Here is a 22919-nt window from a genome sequence, read left to right as displayed (position 1 = left end):
GAGAAATCTCGTCTTGCAGCGCCGCATACACCGACTTGCGTGTAATCTGACAGCAGCACAATGCTTCTGTCCGAATGCACATCAGTGCTGCAGCTGGTCGATCGGTTGGTCCACCTGGAAGGTAAAAAAAACAAAACAAAAAAGAAAAAACCAGGCCGCAAAGCAATAACTTTATTAACTTTAGAACAGAACATATTAACTTTTTTAAACTTTTTTACTTACCGGTAATTTTTTTTTTGTTTAGTTTTTTTTACCTTTATAGAACAAACCTCTCCTTCCCCATGGGACAATGTGCAAAGCGCAAATCGCCCAAAGATGTGGCGAAGTACGTTATGCACTTTATCCCAGGTGAAAGGAGAGGTTTGCAGCAGCTGAGAGTAAAAGGGCCCTAATAGCCCTGTGTGCCTGTCCTGTGAGATGCAATCCCTATGCTAGGTGTACCTGTGTGTGGTACTTCCGGAAACACTCTCCATAGCATAGGGCAGGGTGGTCAGCACAGTCAGGACAGAAATAGCGGGTGTCACGCCTTATTCCACTCCTGCTACAGACACGACATCTTTTTCGGGGTGACGGTTGGGTTGAGGTACCAGGAACGACACTGGGGAAATGTCGCTCGTGTAGACGGCTAACTACACTGGGGGATGGGGCCACGGAACCTCCTGGGTAAAGGAGGTTCTCGATGATCTCTTCCTGGAATTTGAGGAAAGATCGTGTTCTCCCAGCCTTACTGTAGAGAACAAAACTATTGTACAGCGCCAATTGAATTAAATATACAGACACCTTCTTATACCAGCGTCTGGTTCTGCGGGAAACTAAATACGGAGACAACATCTGGTCATTGAAGTCCACCCCTCCCATGAGCGCATTATAGTCGTGGACACAGAGGGGCTTTTCAATGACACGGGTTGCTCGCTCAATTTGGATTGTCGTGTCTGCGTGAATGGAGGAGAGCATGTAAACGTCACGCTTGTCTCTCCATTTCACCGCGAGCAGTTCTTCGTTACACAAGGCAGCCCTCTCCCCCCTTGCAAGACGGGTGGTTACAAGCCGTTGGGGGAAGCCCACGCGACTAGTTCGCGCGGTGCCACAGGCGCAAATCCGTTCTAGAAACAAATGCCTAAAGAGGGCCACACTTGTGTAAAAATTGTCCACATAAAGATGGTACCCCTTGCCGAATAAGGGTGACACCAAGTCCCAGACTGTCTTCCCACTGCTCCCCAGGTAGTCAGGGCAACCGACCGGCTCCAGGGTCTGATCTTTTCCCTCATAGACACGAAATTTGTGGGTATAGCCTGTGGCCCTTTCACAGAGCTTATACAATTTGACCCCATACCGGGCACGCTTGCTTGGGATGTACTGTTTGAAGCCAAGGCGCCCGGTAAAATGTATTAGGGACTCGTCTACGCAGATGTTTTGCTCGGGGGTATACAAATCTGCAAATTTCTGGTTGAAATGGTCTATGAGGGGCCGAATTTTGTGGAGCCGGTCAAAAGCTGGGTGGCCTCTGGGACGGGAGGTGGTGTTGTCGCTAAAATGCAGGAAACGGAGGATGGCCTCAAATCGTGCCCTGGACATAGCAGCAGAGAACATGGGCATGTGATGAATCGGGTGCGTTGACCAATATGACCGCAATTCATGCTTTTTTGTCAGGCCCATGTTGAGGAGAAGGCCCAAAAAAATTTTAATTTCGGAAACTTGGACTGGTTTCCACCGGAAAGGCTGGGCATAAAAGCTTCCCGGGTTGGCGGATATAAATTGTGTGGCTTACTGGTTGTTCTCTGCCACGACTAAGTCCAAGAGCTCCGCAGTCAAGAACAGCTCAAAAAATCCCAGGGCCGAACCGATTTGAGCCGTCTCAACCCGAACTCCAGACTGGGCGGTTAAGGGGGAACTACAGGTGCGGCTGAAGTTGGTGACTGCCAATCAGGGTTTGCCAGCACCTCAGGGATTCTAGGGGCTCTACGGGCCTGTCTTTGCGGTGGCTGCGACGGGGTAACTAGTGCACGTGCCACCGTACCAGCTTCAACTGCCCTTCTGGTGCTCGCCACGTCACCATGTTGTACGGCAGTGCTGGTACTAGGTCCAGGAAGGGCTGCGCTGCTGGTGTATGCCTCACCACGTGATCCGGCAGCGACAGCCCCACTCTGCTGCTCTTGAAGCGGATCCTGCATAACCTGTGGTCTAGCGACATGGGGCCGGGTACGCCTGGTGCTACCAGGGACCTCCACCTCCTCGTCCGAACTTTGGGTCAGAGAGCCACTGCTTTCTACAGGTTCATATTCTGACCCGCTAGATTCGTCAGATGAGGGTTCCCACTCCTCATCCGACTGGGTCAGAATCCTGTAGGCCTCTTCAGAAGAATACCCCCTGTTTGACATTTTGGACTACTAAATTTAGGGGTATTCCCTGAGACTACCCAAGAAAAAAAGCAAGCCTGTCTTACAAAGGGGAGGCTAGCGAAGTACCGGAGGCCGCTGCGGTTGATAAAAAATATCAAAACAGATTTTTTTATCGCCGCAGTGCGTGTAAAATGAATGTGCAGTGATCAAAAAATATATATTTTTTGTCACTGCGGTGGGGCGGGCGTGGGTGAACGCACGTGTGGGCGACCGATCAGGCCTGATCGGGCAAACACTGCGTTTTGGGTGGAGGGCGAACTAAAGTGACACTAATACTATTATAGATCTGACCGTGATCAGTTTTGATCACTTACAGATACTATAAAAGTACAAATGCTGATTAGCGATACGCTATTCAGCGAATAAAAGTGACTGCGGTGCGGTGGGGTGGGCGCTAACTGACGCTAACTACCTAACCAAGGGGCCTAAACTATCCCTAAAACCTAACAGCCAATACTAGTGAAAAAAAAAAAGTGACAGTTTACACTGATCACTTTTTTTCCTTTCACTGGTGATTGACAGGGGCGATCAAAGGGGTGATCAAAGGGTTAATTGGGGTGCAGGGGGGTGATCTGGGGCTAAGGTGTAGTGTTGGTGCTACTCACAGTTCAGTCTGCTCCTGTGCTGGATCCAACCGACGAAAAGGACCAGCACAGGAGCAGAGAAGCCATATAACAGATCATATTTACTAATATGATCTGTTATATGGCTTGTGATTGGATTTTTTAAAAATCGCCAGCCTGCCAGCCAATGATCGTTGCTGGCAGGCTGGTGACGAACTTGTTCTTTAACTTTTGCCGGCCCGCGATGCGCATGCGCGGGCCGGCTTGGAGCGAAATCTCGCGTCTCGCGAGATGACGCGTATATGCGTGACTGTGCGCAGCGCTGCCACCTCCGGAACGCGAATCTGCGTTAGGCGGTCCGGAGGTGGTTAAGTGCGTTTTTTTTTCAGTCCTCTAGAGCGGAACATTTCCCACTCAGTATAACATATTTCCTGTTATATTGAGGTCATCTCTGATCGAGCTTGCACACATTTTATCAGTCTCTTTTCTCTGATTCTTGATTTCAGAACATAAACAATATAGAGTCGACAGACTTCAGTGACTTGTTTTCGGCGCCTCGCTGGCCCCTCACTGGTATTGACTGTAAACTGGTTTTACTGTGTAGTAAATATGAACATGAAGAGAAGCTCATGAGAGAAAAGCAGACTCCTTTCATTATTATATTGTTCTATTGATTGGTACAATAACCCAAAGGAGTATAACAATGTTATGCCAGCAAATGCCCTTAAAGGGGTAGTTCCAGAACAGCAAACACTTATCCCCTATCCACAGGTTAGGGCTAGTTAAGGGTTAAGTGTCTGACTGGCGGGGGTCCAAATGTTGCTGCCCCACTGATGACAAGAACAGAGTCCTTGTGTTCCCCTATTTGAATAAAGATGGCAGTCAAGCATGCCCGGTGCTGATCCATTTAACTCTATGGAACTGCTGGAGATGGCCAAGTGGTCCTATAGAGTTGAATGGAGTGGTAGTGGACATGTGTGACCACTGGGTCCCCTGCATAGTGGATAAGTCATGCACTAAGCTTATATGGATATATAACACGGTAGCTATAGATTTTATGGATTCATACTTTACCTCTGTGTGCCTCCCATGTTTTTTAAATTTAGTTATATTACAAAGGATTTCTTATCTAGAAGCAGGGCTGGCATCAGCACCCAGCATACCCAGTCAAGTGCCGGTACCCACTGCTCCTAGGGGGGCCACAGGGCCACACCACCAATTAGGCGAGGTGAGGTGATGGCCTTGGGTGACGTGGCCCTGGAGGTAAGTGGGGGCAGCGGCAGCAGGACTGCGGGAAATGAACGCTTGTGGAAGCGCTCATCTCTCTACATTCATCTGTATCGCTGTCCTCAGGACACAGGCATCTACTGGGGGCACTATATAGAGGCATTTTGTACTGGCACATTATGGAGGGCACTATGGGGAAGGGGGGAGAGAAACACCATGGGGGCATTTACTGATGGCACATATGGGGTATTTTATACTGACACACATTATGGGGGCACTATGGGGACATTAGCTAAACTGGGGACACCAAGAGAGAGTATTTCTTGTACTGGCACACAGAACGGGGTCATTTTTGTACTAGTTCACATTATTAGGGGGCAATTTTTGCACTGCCACACATTAGGTGATTTTTCTAATGTCACATTATAAGGAGAATTATTACTACTGGGAGGCATTATGGTGAGCTTTATTATTGAATAAAAAGTGATCAAAAAGGGGCATTCATGCAAAAAAATTGAAAACTACAGCTCAACCAATTTTGTTTTTATATATATATATATATATATATATATTTATAATAAATGCAGTTTCATTGCCGCATGTATCGTGCAAAATGGCACAAGGGGGCCCACTCAGACTTTATCTCCCAAGGGCCCACATGAACCTAGAGCCAACCCTGTCTAGAAGCATTGCCTCATAAGGAGACCATGAAGCATGCACACAGAGTTACTACAAGTCCTCAATACAAGCTCATAAGAACTAAAATTCAAGTCCATCAGGCATGGGCGGGGTTTGCTCATAGAATTATGTAATGGCACAAGTGAAGGTCTGATTACATGGACCCTCCCTGATCCAAAGAATGAAGGGGCTGCATTGCTGGTTTATTGTGTCCCTTTCAGTGGTTTTTAATGGAGGCCTAAATCTAATAAAAACATGGGTGGTTCACTAAACCACAATGTCTCTTTAAGAGGGCTCATCGGTTGTTCAGTATCTCTATTAGGTGCAAAAAATACTTTGATCTCCCAAGCCAGTGGCCCTCTATCTTGTTAGGTAATGCTTTGCCTGTGTGAAGTTATGTGCAGCTGAAGGACAACCTGAGACTCCCCTATCCTATACGCTTTATACCACACAAAGGGACTATCTCTGTATTGAAATATGTATCACTTATCTATGGTGGTGCCATTATTCTGCCAATGATGGTGAGATAAGTCTCTGATGAGTGTGGTTGGTACAAGCAATGGAAGATAGTGAACTCACTATAATCATTCCCCTAGCAACACCAGTTGCATGTACTGTAGATGCAATGGTTATTATAGTGGTCAAAGGAAAATCCTTTCTCCAGCTCTGTGATGCATGTCTGACAAACAGGAAAAGACTGAAGGAAACTGGATGTAAGCTCACAAAAGAGAGAGGAGGAATTATAAGATGAATAATATGGAAATGACAGAATAGATAACTTCATAAAACCAAATACAACAATGGCCACTAGATGCCAACATCTGCCCAGTATAGTCATCCCAATAAGTGAACTCCTAAGTACTACACCTATTCCCGTCACTTATTCTGTGTGCCTGCGGCATTCTCATTATTGCTCTGTTAAATACAAATGGTATTAACCCGTTCGCTACCAGCGCTGTACATGTACAGCGCTGGAGTGATGTGTAAACATGGAGCCCACTCGCACATGCAGCGGGCGCCATGGACGGCAGGTCTCTGCTGTTTCATACAGCAGAGACCTGCGGCTAATTACCGTGAGCGGCAATAATGCCGATCGCAGTAATTAAAGGCATTACATGCCGTGATCAAGATAGATCATGGCATCTAAAATGTGGGCATCAGTAGTTGCGCTGAACACTGTAAGTCTCCCTGACAAGGCTTTAAGTGTTCATGCTGCAATTCTTATTTTGGCCACCAGATGGCAGGTCAGGATAAGAAATTAGCAACTTCTAGTTTAAATGTCGTTTTAAAAATCCCTGACAGAACAAAATTAAAAATTAAAAAACATTATTTATAGGCTCATATATGAGCTTCAAAATCATCACAAAAAATAAAACAAATGTTAAAAAATATATAAAAAATAAAAAAAATATAAAAGTTTAAATCACCCCCTTTTCCATATAATAAAAAAATAAACAACAATAAATATAAACATCATGGGTATCATCGCGACCGAAAACGCGTAAAATCGAACAAAAAATTTCCAATACGGTGAATGGCGTAATGGAATTTTTTTTTTCATTGCTTGTAATGTAATAAAATGTGATCAAAAAGTCACGCACACTCCAAAATGGTATCAATAAAAACTACAGATTGTTCCGCAAAAAATTAGTCTCTAAACAGCCCAGTAGACATAAGTATAAAAAAAGGGGTCAGAATATGGTGATGTAAAAAAAAAATTTTTTTCATCAAAGTTAAATATGGGGTATCATTGTAATTATGCTAACCCAGAGAATGAAGGGCATGGGTCAGTTTTGCCGTAAGCTAAACGCCGTGGGAACAAAACCCGTAAAATGGCGGAGTTGCGTTTTTTTTCCAATTCCATCCCATTTGGAATGGAACCTGTCCCACAAATAATAAACCCTCATACGGCTATGTGACCGGAAATATTAAAAAGTTATGGCTCAAGGAAAATATGGAAGAAAAATTTAAACAAAAAAACCTCCGGTAGCCTAAGGGTTAAGGTCCAGCTATTTAAAATGTCAAAATGGGTAAGAAAATCTCTGGAGTGTGACCAAAGCATTATTAATACTTGCCCATGAACGTAACTCTACAATATATTAACACTTTCTTTAACAAAGAAGTGAGCACCTGATGAAGAACAGCTGCTGATCTTTTGAAGACTTTTTGAAGATTTTCCACTGTGGACAATCCCTTTTTGGTTCAAGCCAGAAAACTGATCATCTGGTGTCTCGTTGCAGGCACCCCCAACAATTATCTGTAATCTGTGGGGGAACCTGACAACAAATGTTCAGTTTCTCTGCAGCGCCACCACAGGGGAAATGAAGCATTACACAGTGACCACTGAAATTTATAGGTTATTGGTGTAATATCTAGACCTGTTGAATCCTCCAAAAAGAGAGAGTGAGGGGTTGGAGGCTGCTCTCTTCTCCACCACACTAGTACTCTCTAAAGCTATTCCAATGGTAATGACTTATTAGGAAATTGCTCTATATGGAGTTCATTAATCTAAGTTGACAATTGCAGAGTCATGCTTGTATGACAAAGAAAACATGCATCATGCTGTTATCATACAGTATGTGCAGTAATATTAGTTTTCTTCAGTAAATGTAAATGATTGCACTAAATTTTTTTACCATTAGATGGGGCTAAAGAGCATTTTAATACATGTTTAAAAGGGGTTGTCTTGTACTACAAAACTGATGGAATTACAATTTACTACACCATTGTCTCATTGAAGTGAATGGCACGGAGCAGGCATCAATTTGGCAGTGCCAGAGAGCCCCTACAAAGTGTTTTACAAACTGAGAAACCTTGTGTCATGTACCACTTGAATTAGATAAACAGCATAGCTTGCTGTGTTAAATTGTTTCCGTAGGTCCCATGGAATGCAATGGAAGTTACAGAAATATCTAGCGCTGGGGCACCTCTCCGTTTGCCTGCCAGTCACAACTGTGTGTCATCTCGCCTTAGTAATGATGAGATGAGACGACCCCTTTGAGACAGATTATCTCCACAGAACTGCTGTACGCACCTCCACTGGAATGCTCAATAAATATATATATATTTTTTTCTCTTTTCAAGCTTTCTCTACACATTTGCTTCTCTCTGGCGGATTCTGTCCCAGGGCTGTGCACTCCTAACTGTCTAAGGCTAGTCTGTCTTGCTACACTGAGTTCTAACCACTTCCTATGGGAAGGGTACCAAAAGGGCCAACTTAACAACGGTTACCAAGGCATTCTAACTCCTTGTGCAAGTTACATACATGAAATGCATAACAATACATGTACAGTACATTAGTGCATTGTTAACCCTGTTTTAGCAATGGAGCACTGTCATAGCAGTGGGACACTGCAGATGCTCCAGAACTGATATTACAAGTAGTGTTGGGCGCGAATATTCGTATTGCGAATATTAATCGCGAATATCGACACTTCGATAATTTGCGAATATTTAGAATATAGTGATATACAGTCAGGTCCATAAATATTGGGACATCGACACAATTGTAATATGTAGTCAGACCTGCTAAAATGAGACATTTCACATATTGCGCCAAAATATTTGCATCATTAGTGCCAATTAGCGCAGTCTCAAATATATTGGAGCACTCTATCTGCATATAATGCTATAGTAATGTTTTGCCGTGCCAACCATTTTCTCCAGTCTCAGGAAACTTCTAGCAGCTTGGAAAATGTAGCAAAAGTGACCCACTCCTGTATTGCTCACGTATTACGTGAATATTACATTGCTGATTTTCGCAATCAAGAAAATAATATATGATGAATATTCTACAAAATATTTGCGAAATATTGCCCCTGCCGCTCATCACTAATTACAAGGGGGTGCAAGTAGTTCATAAAACAGACATGTCAGGAGAGATTCTAGGTTTTCTCTAAAGTTGTACCCAGGATTTTTTTATTGATCACTATCCTTAGGACAGGTCATCAATATGAGATCGGTGGCGGCACCCAGCACCCCCACTGATCAGCTGTTTGAGGTCAGCCTCCTAGCAGCTGACCAAACACAATGCCGTACATTGTATAGTGCCTGTGCTTGATATTGCAGCTCAGCCCTATTCACTTCAATGGGGCTGAGCTGCTGATCTACAGTAACATCACTGGCCTAGGAAGAGGCCTAAGCACTCATTTTGGACCTGGCCCCTTCATACCGCTAACTGACGGGGGTCCCCGGAGTCAGGACTGTGTTAGTATAATACCGTATGTAGAGTAATCACATAGTTAGAAAGGGTTAGATTGAGGCTGTACTTTTGCACACATCTAATTTCTTCTGTAACTGTGGTTTGCAACTTCCTCCCCAGGTTTAATCTTTCCAAATAAATGTCTGGCTGAACTAGACGACTGGACAGTCGCCCTCGGCGCAGCTGTTCCTCCGCTATTATTAGCAATTATAAGTCTTATGAATTTACAAACCGGACTTGCATCCTTTCAGCTAATTCTGTCATATATCATATCGAAACCGTTTTGCTGGGACGAGTTACAGGGCTTTGAGTCATTTTCTTTTTCAGGTGGAGTTCTGCTGGGTCCAGTCTATATTGACATCAGGGTTGGTAATACAAATTTGAATTCCACAGGCCTTCGTGAGAAATGAGAAACATGAAGCTTAGTCACTGTTTCCTGCTAAATGGAAATGACAAAACTGACCGCAATAGGTAGGACATGTTACCAGCTACATTTTAAAGGAAACTTCCACCATAAAGCAGCTGGTCAGTTAGGAGCTGAAAGATGATATGCACCCACTGTTACAGTTTGGGTTGGTCTATTTGGAATATTAATGATATATTGCTAGGATAGGCCATCAGTGTCAGATAGGTGCTAGTCCCACCTCTGGGACCTTATCCTATCTAGAGAATAGGATCTCCGAAGTGAAAAAGAGCACATCATGCATGCGAGGTACGCTCTCCATTCATCACCATGGGAGTTGTGAAAATATGTAATCAATGACCGGACCGTTATAAAATATCACTTATATCTCTTATATTATAAAAATGAGTTTCTGTCTGTCTGTCTGTCTAGACGTCTGTCTGGACGTTCTTTATGCGCGACCAAACGACTTGACCGATCTTCACCAAATTTGGCACACAGGTACATCATGTATCCGGGAAGGTTTTAGACCGGGTCTCAGCTCTTTAGGACGTACCGTTACTGAGATATAAAATAAAATAAATGACCTGCATTAGCCAATACAAGCCCCCAACTGCCATGCACACGGTCACATGTCCCTTATCAGCCAATAGAAGCTCACAGGCTCTTAGTCTCCACACACCCACAGTTTTATTCCAGGTTTCCATAACAACGCAGCCATTTTTCTTCACTGCTATAAGTCACCTTAAGCTGACAGTATCCCACAATTGACTTAGATACACAGCAGACAGTATCACACATGATAGTATTAGATACACAGCTCAACAGACAGTGTCACACATGATAGGATTAGATACACAGGTCAACAGACAGTATCACACATGATAGGATTAGATATGCAGATCAGCAGGCAGTATCACACAGGGTAGTATATTAGATACACAGTTCAGCAGACAGTATCATACAGGATAGGATTAGATACACAGCTCAGCAGACAGTGTCACACAGGATAGGATTAGATACATAGCTCACCAGACAGTATCACACAGGATAGGATTAGATACACAGCTCAGCAGACAGTATCACACAGGATAGGGTTAGATACACAGCTCAGCAGACAGTATCACACAGGATAGGATTAGATACATAGCTCACCAGACAGTATCACACAGGATAGGATTAGATACATAGCTCAGCAGACAGTATCACACAGGATAGGGTTAGATACACAGCTCAGCAGACAGTATCACACAACATAAGATTAGATACACAGCTCAGCAGACAGTATCACACAGGATAGGATTAGATACACAGCTCAGCAGACAGTATCACACAGGATAAGATTAGATACACAGCTCAGTAGACAGTATCACACAGGATAGGATTAGATACACAGCTCAGCAGACAGTATCACACAGGATAGGATTAGATACACACCTCAGCAGACAGTATCACACAGGATAAGATTAGATACACAGCTCAGCAAGGATTAGATACACAGCTCAGCAGACAGTATCACACAGGATAGGATTAGATACACAGCTCAGCAGTCAGTATCACACAGGATAGGATTAGATACACAGGTCAGCAGACAGTATCACACAGGATAGGATTAGATACACAGCTCAGCAGACAGTATCACACAGGATAGGATTAGATACACAGGTCAGCAGACAGTATCACACAGGATAGGATTAGATACACAGCTCAGCAGACAGTGGCGTGGGGTGCTGTAGAGGTCACTGTTATGGGGGAAACTGTCGATATCTTTTAACGACACACAGAAACTTTAAATGAAATAGATGAAATATACCCTTGTGCGAAGCCGGGTCCTTCTGCTTGTCATTTATAAAGGGCCGGTCATTGATTACATATATTAAGTTTATACGCTAGGTGGTATAGCGGACCGAGCCGTACGTCGGTGAGCACTCTACCATACTTGATATTTTATCGAGTTGTGAAAATAGCTAAGCAAGCACGCTTGGCTATTTTCGGAAGTCCCATAGAGGTAACTGGAGAGCGCACCACGCAACCATAACCACTGTTTTATTGACCACTATGGGACTGCTGGAAATGGCTGAGCCAACGCTCGGCTATTTTCAGAACTCCTATAGCGGTGAACAGAGGGTGGTCGCACATGTGTGGCTTCTCTCTGTTCACCACGGGAATACCGTTCTGGAACGGGTCCCAGAGGTGGGACCTACTCCTATCTGACACTGATGACATCTTCTAGCAATATGTCATTAATGTCCCAAGTGGGAATACCCCTTGAATTGTCTTAACAGGGGAATTATGAAGGCATCACTAGGCAGAGTTGCCTTTCAGGAATATGTCAAAGCTGTGTAACAATCTCCGCTGCCCTTAAAAAAACCCGGAATAAAATTATCAGCATGACATAACAGGACTACTCATATAAATTATACTATTGGGAGTGTGATTTTTTTTTTTTGAGAAGTGCTCTTTGGTGCCCCCTGTTGTTGTCCTGAGAAACCTGCATACTAGGCGCTAGAAGTGCATGCCCTGCTATGATTTGTTTCTTAGATTTATTACATTTAATCATTTGCCTGTTGTTTTGCATCCTCTTGAGACTTGCCGTTGTGTTTCATGGATTATTTATTGTCTCTGGGACGCTGCAGCAAAGATCCAGGTTCATGATGCGTGAATGCGAATGATTGATTCTAGACCAGGACAAGATATAAGATTATTACATTTATTGATCATAAATGGGAGGCAGAAAGTGAAGGCTATGTTTAACTAACGATTAGTAATCACCTTGTATTTATTTTTCTTGTCCGACCTCTGACAGGATTGGTTGGGGCGCCATTGATTTATAGGATGATAAAAGATTGCTTATTATTCATCGCTTGGCTTATTACTATAATTTATATGCTAGGAGAAGGCCTGTGAACAGAACACAGTGCTGAACCGGGCTACCTTGTGTCCACCAGATGAAAAAGAACAAGGGCAGGGGCATAGCTATTGAGGATGCCCAAAAGCCCCATCTGTCCTATAGACACCATTATTAAAAATGGCACATGGTTCTCGGCAGCCCTGTTACAAATTTTTCATTGGAGCCCTGGAGTCTCATGTTATACCGCTGACCCACCTTACAGATAATCAGAATTTGTATGTCAATTTTCATTGTAAACCTTACACCAAGTAAATCCGCCATTACAGAGGAGCTGTCACCTCTCCTGACATGCTTGACTCCTTGAATCCCCCATGTAATAACAATTCTGGATCATCTAGTGTTATGACTCTATGTTGTGCCATTCCTGTATTATACCGGTTAGAAGTTATGAATTAATTACTAGCAGTTTGCATTGAAGGTCCAGACGGATGTTACCAATTGGGAGGGTGTCCCTGTACAGTCTGGCACTGGCTTCACTGATTGGATAGTGTCAGACTGCGCAGGGACACCCGCCCAACTGGTAACACCCATCTGAACCTTCACTGCAAACTGCTAGCAATTCATTGAGAACTTCTAGCAGGCATAATAAAGGAATGGCACATCATAGAGTCATAAGTATAGATGCTGCAGAACTCTTATTACATGGGGGATTCAGGGAGTTACTAAAACAGACATGTCAGGAGAAGTGAAAGGTCCACTTTAACTGTGCAGGGGTGTCAGATATTGGAAGCCTATGCTGAGAATGGGCCATTAATATAGAAGGACAGGAAAATATCTTTAAAGGGGTTTTCTGGAATGATTTAACTGATGAGGTGCAGCTCAGCCACACTGAAGTGAATGGGGCTGAGTTGCGATACCAGGCACAGCCGCTATACAATGTAGTAGTGCCGCTGCCTTCTCAAACAGCTGATCAGCGGGGGTCCTGGGTGTCGGACCCCCACCGATCAGACACTGATGACCTATCTGGAGGATATCTAATGGAAAACCCCTTTACTATAGTATAAGTTCATATCCAGCAGTCTCCCCCTAGTGGCAGCTGCCAGCTGGCTGGAGATTTGACTGGTCTGGGAGGATAACTCCTATGAGAGACTGACACATGAGAGTAGAGGTAGACAAGAATCTTGTAAACCCTGTTATGATTGGCCCAAAATGAGCTTCACATGCTGTATCTTTTGAACCTGATGGCCCTGGTTTGTCTGAACCCCATGGGCTTAACATATTCTTTTTCTCTCTTTTCTTCTTGTACTTTCTCTTTACGTGCAACAATAATAGTGTAATGCCCAGTAGATACATACATTTGTGTAGTACTGACACTGTCCAGATGGTGGAGCTGTTGACATTGATTTATTAGATTGGTAATTTACAGTCCGTAATCATTTTGGGTGTTTTTACAGGTTATGTATTTGTTATCATTAAAAGGGTTGCAATTTTTTTTTAAGGACGAACTGCAGAGAGGTAGGTAAAATAATAATTTAAAAAAAAAACTCACCATCCAGAACCCTCTCTGATCCAGTGCTGCCGCTCTGTCCTCTCCGCCAGGCTGCACCTGTCATGTAATGTTTTGGCTGCAGCAGTGATGCCCCATATACTGCTGCAGCCAATCTCTGGTTTCAGTGGTCTCATGCCATACTTTGTTCAAGCCTGTGATTATATGCAATTGAAGAAAAAAAATATATATTTTTTTATTTATTCCTTTTTTTTAAATTAATTTCATTTTCCTCTCTGGTAGCACTGCCTGCTGTTTATTCAGTGGTGGACTAATATGGTCAGCAGCTTCCCTGCTCCCTTCCCCATCCCTCAGTGCAGGTGTAGTGATCTCACAGTGAATCAGGTGAAGTAGTCCAGACACCTTTAAGTTCATATAGAATGATATAGCTATATCTCTCTAGACAGTGGAGAAGGAAATTGTGGGGGAATTACATACCGCATATATCTTTGGGCCTATATTTCAGGGACTATTTTACATGCAGAGCAGGAAAGGGATGACAAGAGCTAACTGCAGATGCAGAAGCTTGATGAGCTGTTGCTCAACCTCAGGAAAGGAAGAAAGTCATGCAGATAAGTCAGCCAAAAAACAGTTTTAAATGTGTGTGATAACCCTTTAATGCTTTTTTAAATTATTTTAGCTGCCTCCCTGCAGTTTGTATATTGCAACTTAGACAACCCCTTTAGAAACGTATAACTTCTGAACCTTTGTTTAAATTTGTTTCATATGTCAGAACAAGTTGTTTAAAATTTGTCTTGAGTATTGTTGATAAAAAGTGTGATCAATCAAATATTGGAGATGCAAAATATATACTATATTAGCTCAATGGGGGTCCAATTCTTAGCACCGCTGCTGATCAGCAATAGGGAAGAGCTGCTGTGCTCATGCGAGCTCTGCAACCTCTTCACTTTTTGGTTGTAACTGCAAAGTGCTTTACTTTTCTTAGTGGTTGTGCTTGTTATTACAGCTTTGTTCCATTCAAACAGCTGACTGGTGGGGATGCCAAGAGTTAGACCCCACCAATCTAATATTTATGGCCTATTAAAAGGACTGGCCATCAATAAAGTCTTGGATAACCCCTTTAAGTGCTTGTCATAAAAGACCTGTTATTTGCCTTTTATAAATTACTTCCTTAAAAGGGTTTTCCCGGAGCAGAATAGGTCATCAATATCTGGTCAGTAGAGCTCCAACTCCCAGCATCCCCACCAATCAGCTGTTTGAAAAGGTCATGGTGCTCTTGTGAGCGCTGCAGCCTCCTAACAGGGCCCCTTTTAGTGATATGGTGGTACCCAGTGTAGGAATGCCAGAGTGGTGTAGGGTGGCCTAAAATGTCCCTGAATGGTGTTGCACGTGTCACAGTGCTCCTAACTGGATATGCTGGAATCCCAGGTGTGGTCAAGCGAAGCAAATCAAGGGGTAGTTGATGGAAGGGATGAAGAAAGAAATAGAGTCCAGACTTTGTATAACGTTGAACAGCAGCTTTACTTGAATACACACTCTTCCAAACGATTTACAAGCTTTGTCTTGGTTACCAGAAGGTTTTGGCATAAATTCTGGCAGGCAAACACACTCGGCTCTGCTACATCTGTTACTCTATGGCTCTGCTGTTCTACCAGGATTAAATTGGAATCTGTTCCTTTCCTTTCTGCTGTACTTAACTTTCTGTAGTCTGGTCTGTAGCTTTGCCTTTGTCCAGGGAACTTTCTTCCTGGCTTTTGAGGCTCCAAGCTTTGGCCTCCCTGTCCAGCAGAGCTGAAGGTGCTCTGGCTGGCTTGGACACAGCCTTCCCCTAGCAAGGGGTAAGCTAGACTTTCCCCTAGAATGGGTAATCTAAACTAACTTCTCTCTAACTAAACTCCTCCCCCTCTTCAAGAGAGCTAGAATGGAAAGAAGGGTTTCACTCTAGGTCATATAGCTCTGCCATTTATGCCGCCATCTACTGGTGAACCAGGTATATTACACTTAAACAGTTACAAAACAAGGAGATAGGAATACACCTTTTGCAGGCCCTGGAAATTAATACAGGGGCTGACATAGGTTAACCATAGGAGATAGTAGAGGGGTGCAGAAGGTGGTAATGCAACTCTGGGGTGTTACACTCCGTCAACATACCAGTGATGTCAGTTAGAGCAGCAGCCACTCGACCTCAGTACTTTGAGCAGCATGACATCCAGCCATCATCAGAATTGGGACTTCTTAGCTCTCTTTATATATATTAATTTGCATTTTTTTGTGCTTATTTCTCCACAGATCAGATGTAATTTGTGGATCCTGGTTGCCTTGACACCTTCAAATCTAGTAACCTAAGTGACCTGGTTTACCATCCTGGTGATATCTGAAGGTGGGTTCTCTACAAGTCTGATGTTACAGACATAATCCCTCTATACAGTTGTGACTACTGTCTTGGGTGGGACGACAATGGACAGTTTATTGTTCAGACTTCACCTTCTTCTATATCTAGTCCCCAGAATTCTGTAAGAGTATTAATAGAGATACAGAGTTCGTACTATCTGTACCTACATCACTTATAAGGAGTTATATGGAGGTAGTACTATCTGTACCTACATTATTTATAAGGAGAGATATGGAGGCAGTACTATCTGTGCCTAAATTATTTATGGGTAGATACAGTGATACAGATACAGGGAAGCAATACCGTCGATGTCTACATCATACACAGGGAAGCAATGATGTCTCAGCCTACTTCATTTATAGTTAGATACAGAGAGATAGCTCATATGTGACTCTGTAAATTACCAGGAGTAACATGGAGGCAGTAATATCTGTGTCTACATAATTTACAGTGAAAGACAAGGAAGCAGTACTATATATGCCTTCATTATTTATAGAGAGACACAAGGAACAGTACTACCTACTGCTACATAATTTACAGTGAAAGACAAGGAACGAGTACTATGTATGCCTTCGTTATTTATAGACAGTGTGGTGTTTTGCTCTGGTAGACAGGCTAGAGGACGCACTATAGAGGCAATCACAAAGTCTTTAACTTAAACAGTTATTCACACATAAGGAAAAACAAAAATGACCGATCACAGTCCTAGTGTTTGTTCTCCCCATGCAATGTCCATAGAACAAAATCGTCACCTGGTTAGCAGTTTTCCACCCGCAGTCCACGGCAGGCTTTAGGGGCTCTTAGCGCTTTAGCACGTCACAACTTCACAGGTCCCAAAACACAGAGATTTCCCAGCTTCTCTGTCAGATGGAGAATAAACCACACCCAGCTGAGACTGCTGGCTGTTTTTTTTATACAGGCCAAAAAGACCCGGCCTGGAGCGTGGGGAGAAGCCACCCACCCAGCACTTTGGCTACTCCCAGTAAGAGACGGCCCGGATCGGCTTTACAGCCATACTAACAAAAAACAGTGTCAGTCAGCACTACTTGCCGCTGACACTTAAAACTACTGGCTCTTACCTCATCGAGGCCAGGAATCTCGGTGACACATACCTTCCATCAATGACGGCCCCTTGCACCTTTCTACAGGAGAGACAAGGAACAGTACTACCTACTACTATATCATTTACAGTAAAAAGGCAGTACTATCTGTGACTATGTAACTTATCGAGGGAGGCTGTACTATCTGCACTATGTCATTTACAGTGAAAAAGAAGTATGTAATACTGTCTGTTCCTATGTACATCATTTATAGTTGGAGACAGGGAGGCAGTACTATCTGTGCCTATATTATTTATAGTGGGAGGCAGTACTATCTGCACTATATCATTTACCATTAGAAGAGAAGGATGCAGTACTGTCTGTTACTGCATCATTTATAGGAGGAGGCAGGGAGGCAGTCCTACCTGTGCCTATATAATTTATAGTTGGAGGCAGTACTAGTTGCACTACACCCTGTACAGAATTATTAGGCAAATGAGTATTTTGACCACATCATCCTCTTTATGCATGTTGTCTTACTCCAAGCTGTATAGGCTCGAAAGCCTACTACCAATTAAGCATATTAGGTGATGTGCATCTCTGTAATGAGAAGGGGTGTGGTCTAATGACATCAACACCCTATATCAGGTGTGCATAATTATTAGGCAACTTCCTTTCCTTTGGCAAAATGGGTCAAAAGAAGGACTTGACAGGCTCAGAAAAGTCAAAAATAGTGAGATATCTTGCAGAGGGATGCAACACTCTTAAAATTGCAAAGCTTCTGAAGCGTGATCATCGAACAATCAAGCGTTTCATTCAAAATAGTCAACAGGGTCGCAAGAAGCGTGTGGAAAAACCAAGGCGCAAAATAACTGCCCATGAACTGAGAAAAGTCAAGCGTGCAGCTGCCAAGATGCCACTTGCCACCAGTTTGGCCAAATTTCAGAGCTGCAACATCACTGGAGTGCCCAAAAGCACAAGGTGTGCAATACTCAGAGACATGGCCAAGGTAAGAAAGGCTCAAAGATGACCACCACTGAACAAGACACACAAGCTGAAACGTCAAGACTGGGCCAAGAAATATCTCAAGACTGATTTTTCTAAGGTTTTATGGACTGATGAAATGAGAGTGAGTCTTGATGGGCCCATGGCTGGATTGGTAAAGGGCAGAGAGCTCCAGTCCGACTCAGACGCCAGCAAGGTGGAGGTGGAGTACTGGTTTGGGCTGGTATCATCAAAGATGAGCTTGTGGGGCCTTTTCGGGTTGAGGATGGAGTCAAGCTCAACTCCCAGTCCTACTGCCAGTTTCTGGAAGACACCTTCTTCAAGCAGTGGTACAGGAAGAAGTCTGCATCCTTCAAGAAAAACATGATTTTCATGCAGGACAATGCTCCATCACACGCGTCCAAGTACTCCACAGCGTGGCTGGCAAGAAAGGGTATAAAAGAAGAAAATCTAATGACATGGCGTCCTTGTTCACCTGATCTGAACCCCATTGAGAACCTGTGGTCCATCATCAAATGTGAGATTTACAAGGAGGGAAAACAGTACACCTCTCTGAACAGTGTCTGGGAGGCTGTGGTTGCTGCTGCACGCAATGTTGATGGTGAACAGATCAAAACACTGACAGAATCCATGGATGGCAGGCTTTTGAGTGTCCTTGCAAAGAAAGGTGGCTATATTGGTCACTGATTTGTTTTTGTTTTGTTTTTGAATGTCAGAAATGTATATTTGTGAATGTTGAGATGTTATATTGGTTTCACTGGTAAAAATAAATAATTTAAATGAGTATATATTTGTTTTTTGTTAAGTTGCGTAATAATTATGCACAGTAATAGTCACCTGCACACACAGATATCCCCCTAAAATAGCTAAAACTAAAAACAAACTAAAAACTACTTCCAAAAATATTCAGCTTTGATATTAATGAGTTTTTTGGGTTCATTTAGAGCATGGTTCTTGTTCAATAATAAAATTAATCCTCAAAAATACAACTTGCGTAATAATTCTGCACTCCCTGTATATCATTTACATTGAAAGACAATGAGACAGTACTATCTGTGCCTGCAAAATTTATCGGGGGAGGCAGTATGAACAGGCACTGTAGGCTAACTTCTGTCTCACATTGGGTGCTAATGGAGTCCATAGGCAGAGGTCACACTCTTGTCACCACTAGTCTCTCCTTATACTCTCTCAACACACTGAGTCGCTTGTATTCTTCTCTTGAAGCCTTCCCTTGGTCTGCGCACAACTCAGAGGAGTAGCTACTTGTCAGCTTACTTGGCTTCTAGATTCAGCAGGTCCAGCCCTAGCTTTGGTTAGCAAGCTCTTTTTGTCTGACTCTGCAGTATGGCTGAGATTTTTTGGGTCTGATTCTGGAGGTAGCCTTACTTGGCTGTGGACTAAACTGACGTTGCCCTTGCTGCACTGCTCTGTGTCTCAACTGCTGCACTTGACTCACTGCTCTCACCTCCTCCAACTACTTACTCTGCCTTGCACTCCTATCTATATATGTAATGCCAGCACCACCTAGGGGTGACTGGCTGTGCTTACATGCAAGGTGTAAAACAGCCTGTTAGAAGGAATTACAGGAATATGCATCCATCTTATAAAATTACTGAGTGGGACACTGCATGACAACGTGGCCAATGTTAATTGAAAGCGGTGTGTCACATTAACCGGGGCTCCATGCATTAGTACGTAGGAGCTGAGGATTTGTACCGAACATTGCTACTGCTGAGGATAAGGGCTCATGCACACGACCGTATGTATTTTGCGGTCCGCCAAAAACGGATCCGCAAAAAATACAGATGACGTCCGCGTGCATTACTTATTTTGCGGAAAGGAACAGCTGGCCCCTAATAGAACAGTACTATACTTGTCCGTAAGGCCTCATGCACACTAATGTATTTTCATTCCGTTCCGTTTTTTTGCGGACCGTATACGGAACCATTAATTTCAATGGGTTCGCGAAAAAAACTGAAGTTACTCCGTGTGCATTCCGTTTCCGAATGTTAGTATTTCCGTTCAGCAAAAAAATAGAACATGTCCTATTAGGGTCCATTTACACTTCCGTTGCAGAACGGATCTGGACCCATTCATTTTCAATGGGGCCGGAAAAGATGCAGACACAGACACGAAAAGGCAATTCTATTTAATGTGCCGGCCATGTGCGGTCCACAAAATGCGGAACGCAAACGTGTTTGTTTTGCGGATCTGCAATTTGCGAACCGCAAAAAACACTTGCAGACGCGTGAATGGACCCTTATTGTCCGCATTACGGACAAGGATAGGACTGTCCTATTAGGGGCCAGCTGTTCCGTTTCGCAAAATACGGAATGCACAATGATGTCATCCGTATTTTTTGCGGATCCGTTTTTTGCGGACCGCAAAATACATACGGTCGTGTGCATGAGACCTAATGCAGACAATAATAGGACATGTTCTATTTTTTGGCGGAACGGAAATACGGACATATGGCAACGGAATGCACACGGAGTAACTTCCGTATTTTTTTTGCGGACCCATTGAAATGAATGGTTCCGCATACGGTCCGCAAAAAAAACTGAATGGACGCGGAAAGAAAATACGTTTGTGTGCATGAGCCCTGAGGCTGTGCCTGTGTATTATGTGACATCAATATTTTATTATTTTTGAAATCAGCACTAAATGAATATTTATTCTCGCAATCATTAAAAATCAGCAGCTGTCTACAGAGCTCAGGGCTTGTGGGATAAACAGAGAATTTAGTCTGATATTTCTATACAAACCCCAGAGATGTGAACAGTTATTTTCCACCTAGTATGCTTCTTAAAGCTATATGCACACGACCGTATGTGTTTTGCAGTCTGCAAATTGCGTATCCGTATCCGTATGCCATCCGTTTTTTGGGGATCCATTGTAACAATGCCTAAAACAGACAAGAATAGGACATGCTCTATTTTTTTATGCGGGGCTACGGAACGGACATACGGATGTGGACAGCACACGGTGTGCTGTTCGCATTTTTTGCGGACCATCGAAATGAATGGGTCCGCATCCTATCCGCAAAAAAAACAAAACTGACTGGACACGGAAACAAACAACGTTCGTGTGCATGTAGCCTTACAGTCTGTCTTGTCTTTAGGGAATCAATTGGGATTCTACTGCTCTCTGTTCTGAGGAAAGGCAGACTGCGGTGTTCTTCCATGGGAAGACTGACAGCCCGTCAATTTGCAGATGTGGTAAGGCCTCATGCACACGACGGCTGTGCCCATGCTGCAGACCGCAAATTGTGGTCCACAAAGTACGGGCACCGACCGTGTGCCCGCTGTCTACAGACGCAGACCCATTCATTTGAATGGGGTCTGTGTTCTGCATCCGACGGTCCGCACCCCAAAAAGATAGTGCATGAACTACTTTTATTACGGTGTGGACACGACAGAAAACCCATGGAACAGCTGAGGTGTATAATATGAGGTTCTGCAGCAGCTGAGTTGTGTATTATGAGGTTTACCAGCAGATGAGGTGTGGATTATGAAAGTTCTGCAACAGCTGAGATTGTGTACTATGAGGTTTACCAGCAGCTGAGGTGTGGATTATGAAGTTCTGCAGCAGCTGATGTATATTATGAGGTTCTGCAGCAGCTGAAGTATGTATATTATTTTCTCCAGCAGCTGAGGTGTGTACTATGAGGTTCAGCAGCAGCTGAGATGTGTATTATGATGTTCTGCAGCAGTTTAGGTGGGTATTGTGATGTTCTGCAGCAACTTAGGTGTGTATTGTGATGTTCTGCAGCAGCTGAAGTATATACGATGAGGTTCTGCAGCAGCCGAATTATATATATATTATGTTCTCCAGCAGATGAGATATATACTATGATGTTCTTAGGCAGCTCAGGTGTGTACTATAAAGTTGCTCAGCTGCTGAGGTTTTTATTATGATGTTCTGCAGCAGCTGAATTATAAATGGTATGTTCTCCAGCAGCTGAGGTATGTATTATAATGTTCTGGGGCAGCTGAGATCTGTATTGTGATATTCTACAGCAGCTGAAATATATATAATGAGGTTTTGTAGCAGTTGAAGTATACATATTTGGGGTCATATATCACCTGGTGTAAAGTAGAACTGGCTTAGTTGCCCATAGCAACCAATCAGATTCCACCTTTCATTTTCAAAAGGAGTTGTCAAAAATGAAAGGTGGAATCTGATTGGTTGCTCTGGGCAACTAAGTCAATTCTACTTTATACCAGTTTGATAAATGACCCCAATTATGTTCTCCAGCAGCAGAAGTGTGTATTGTGATGTTCTGCAGCAGCTGAGGTTTGTACTGTGATATTCTACAGCGGCTGAAGTAAATATTATGAGGTTCTGAAGCGCCTGGTGTATTTTATGAGGTTCTGCAGCAGCCCAAGTATATATATATCATGTTCTTCAGCAGCTGAGGTGTACATTATGCTGTTTTGCTACAACTGGGACACAAAACCAGACCATAGTCCACGCACCAGTCACTGGTGAACTGTGATAGTCATACAGTTATTATTCACAGACATGTTCATGGGAAGTCTTCACTGATACGGTGTGAAATGTGTCTCTCTAGTAATGCACTGACAGTACACAGCACCTCTACAGTATGTGTGTGTGTGCACGTAGGGGTTCACCTCAGGCCTTACCCATTCA

At 43.4% G+C, this 22919-nt stretch overlaps 1 protein-coding gene across 7 annotated transcripts in view; it reads left to right on the top strand.

Annotated features, from left to right (window-relative positions):
* Positions 1 to 22919, top strand: part of PRR5 (proline rich 5) — a 121090-nt gene that overhangs the window by 38902 nt on the left and 59269 nt on the right. For 3 of the 7 annotated variants that reach the window (XM_040439150.1, XM_040439151.1, XM_040439152.1), the window contains one exon: positions 16119 to 16209. The exons of 3 other annotated variants lie outside the window; for them this stretch is intronic. The gene's annotated coding sequence lies outside the window, so the exon portion shown is untranslated. Of the gene's footprint in view, positions 1 to 14202; positions 14214 to 16118; positions 16210 to 22919 lie in introns of those variants that run through there. One more of the 7 variants, XM_040439153.1, reaches the window with a different exon arrangement.

The sequence above is a fragment of the Bufo bufo genome, chromosome 1 (assembly GCF_905171765.1).
Source record: "Bufo bufo chromosome 1, aBufBuf1.1, whole genome shotgun sequence".
NCBI lineage: Eukaryota > Metazoa > Chordata > Amphibia > Anura > Bufonidae > Bufo > Bufo bufo.
Note: the sequence above shows the minus strand (reverse complement) of the source record. Positions and strands in the feature narration are given on the sequence as shown.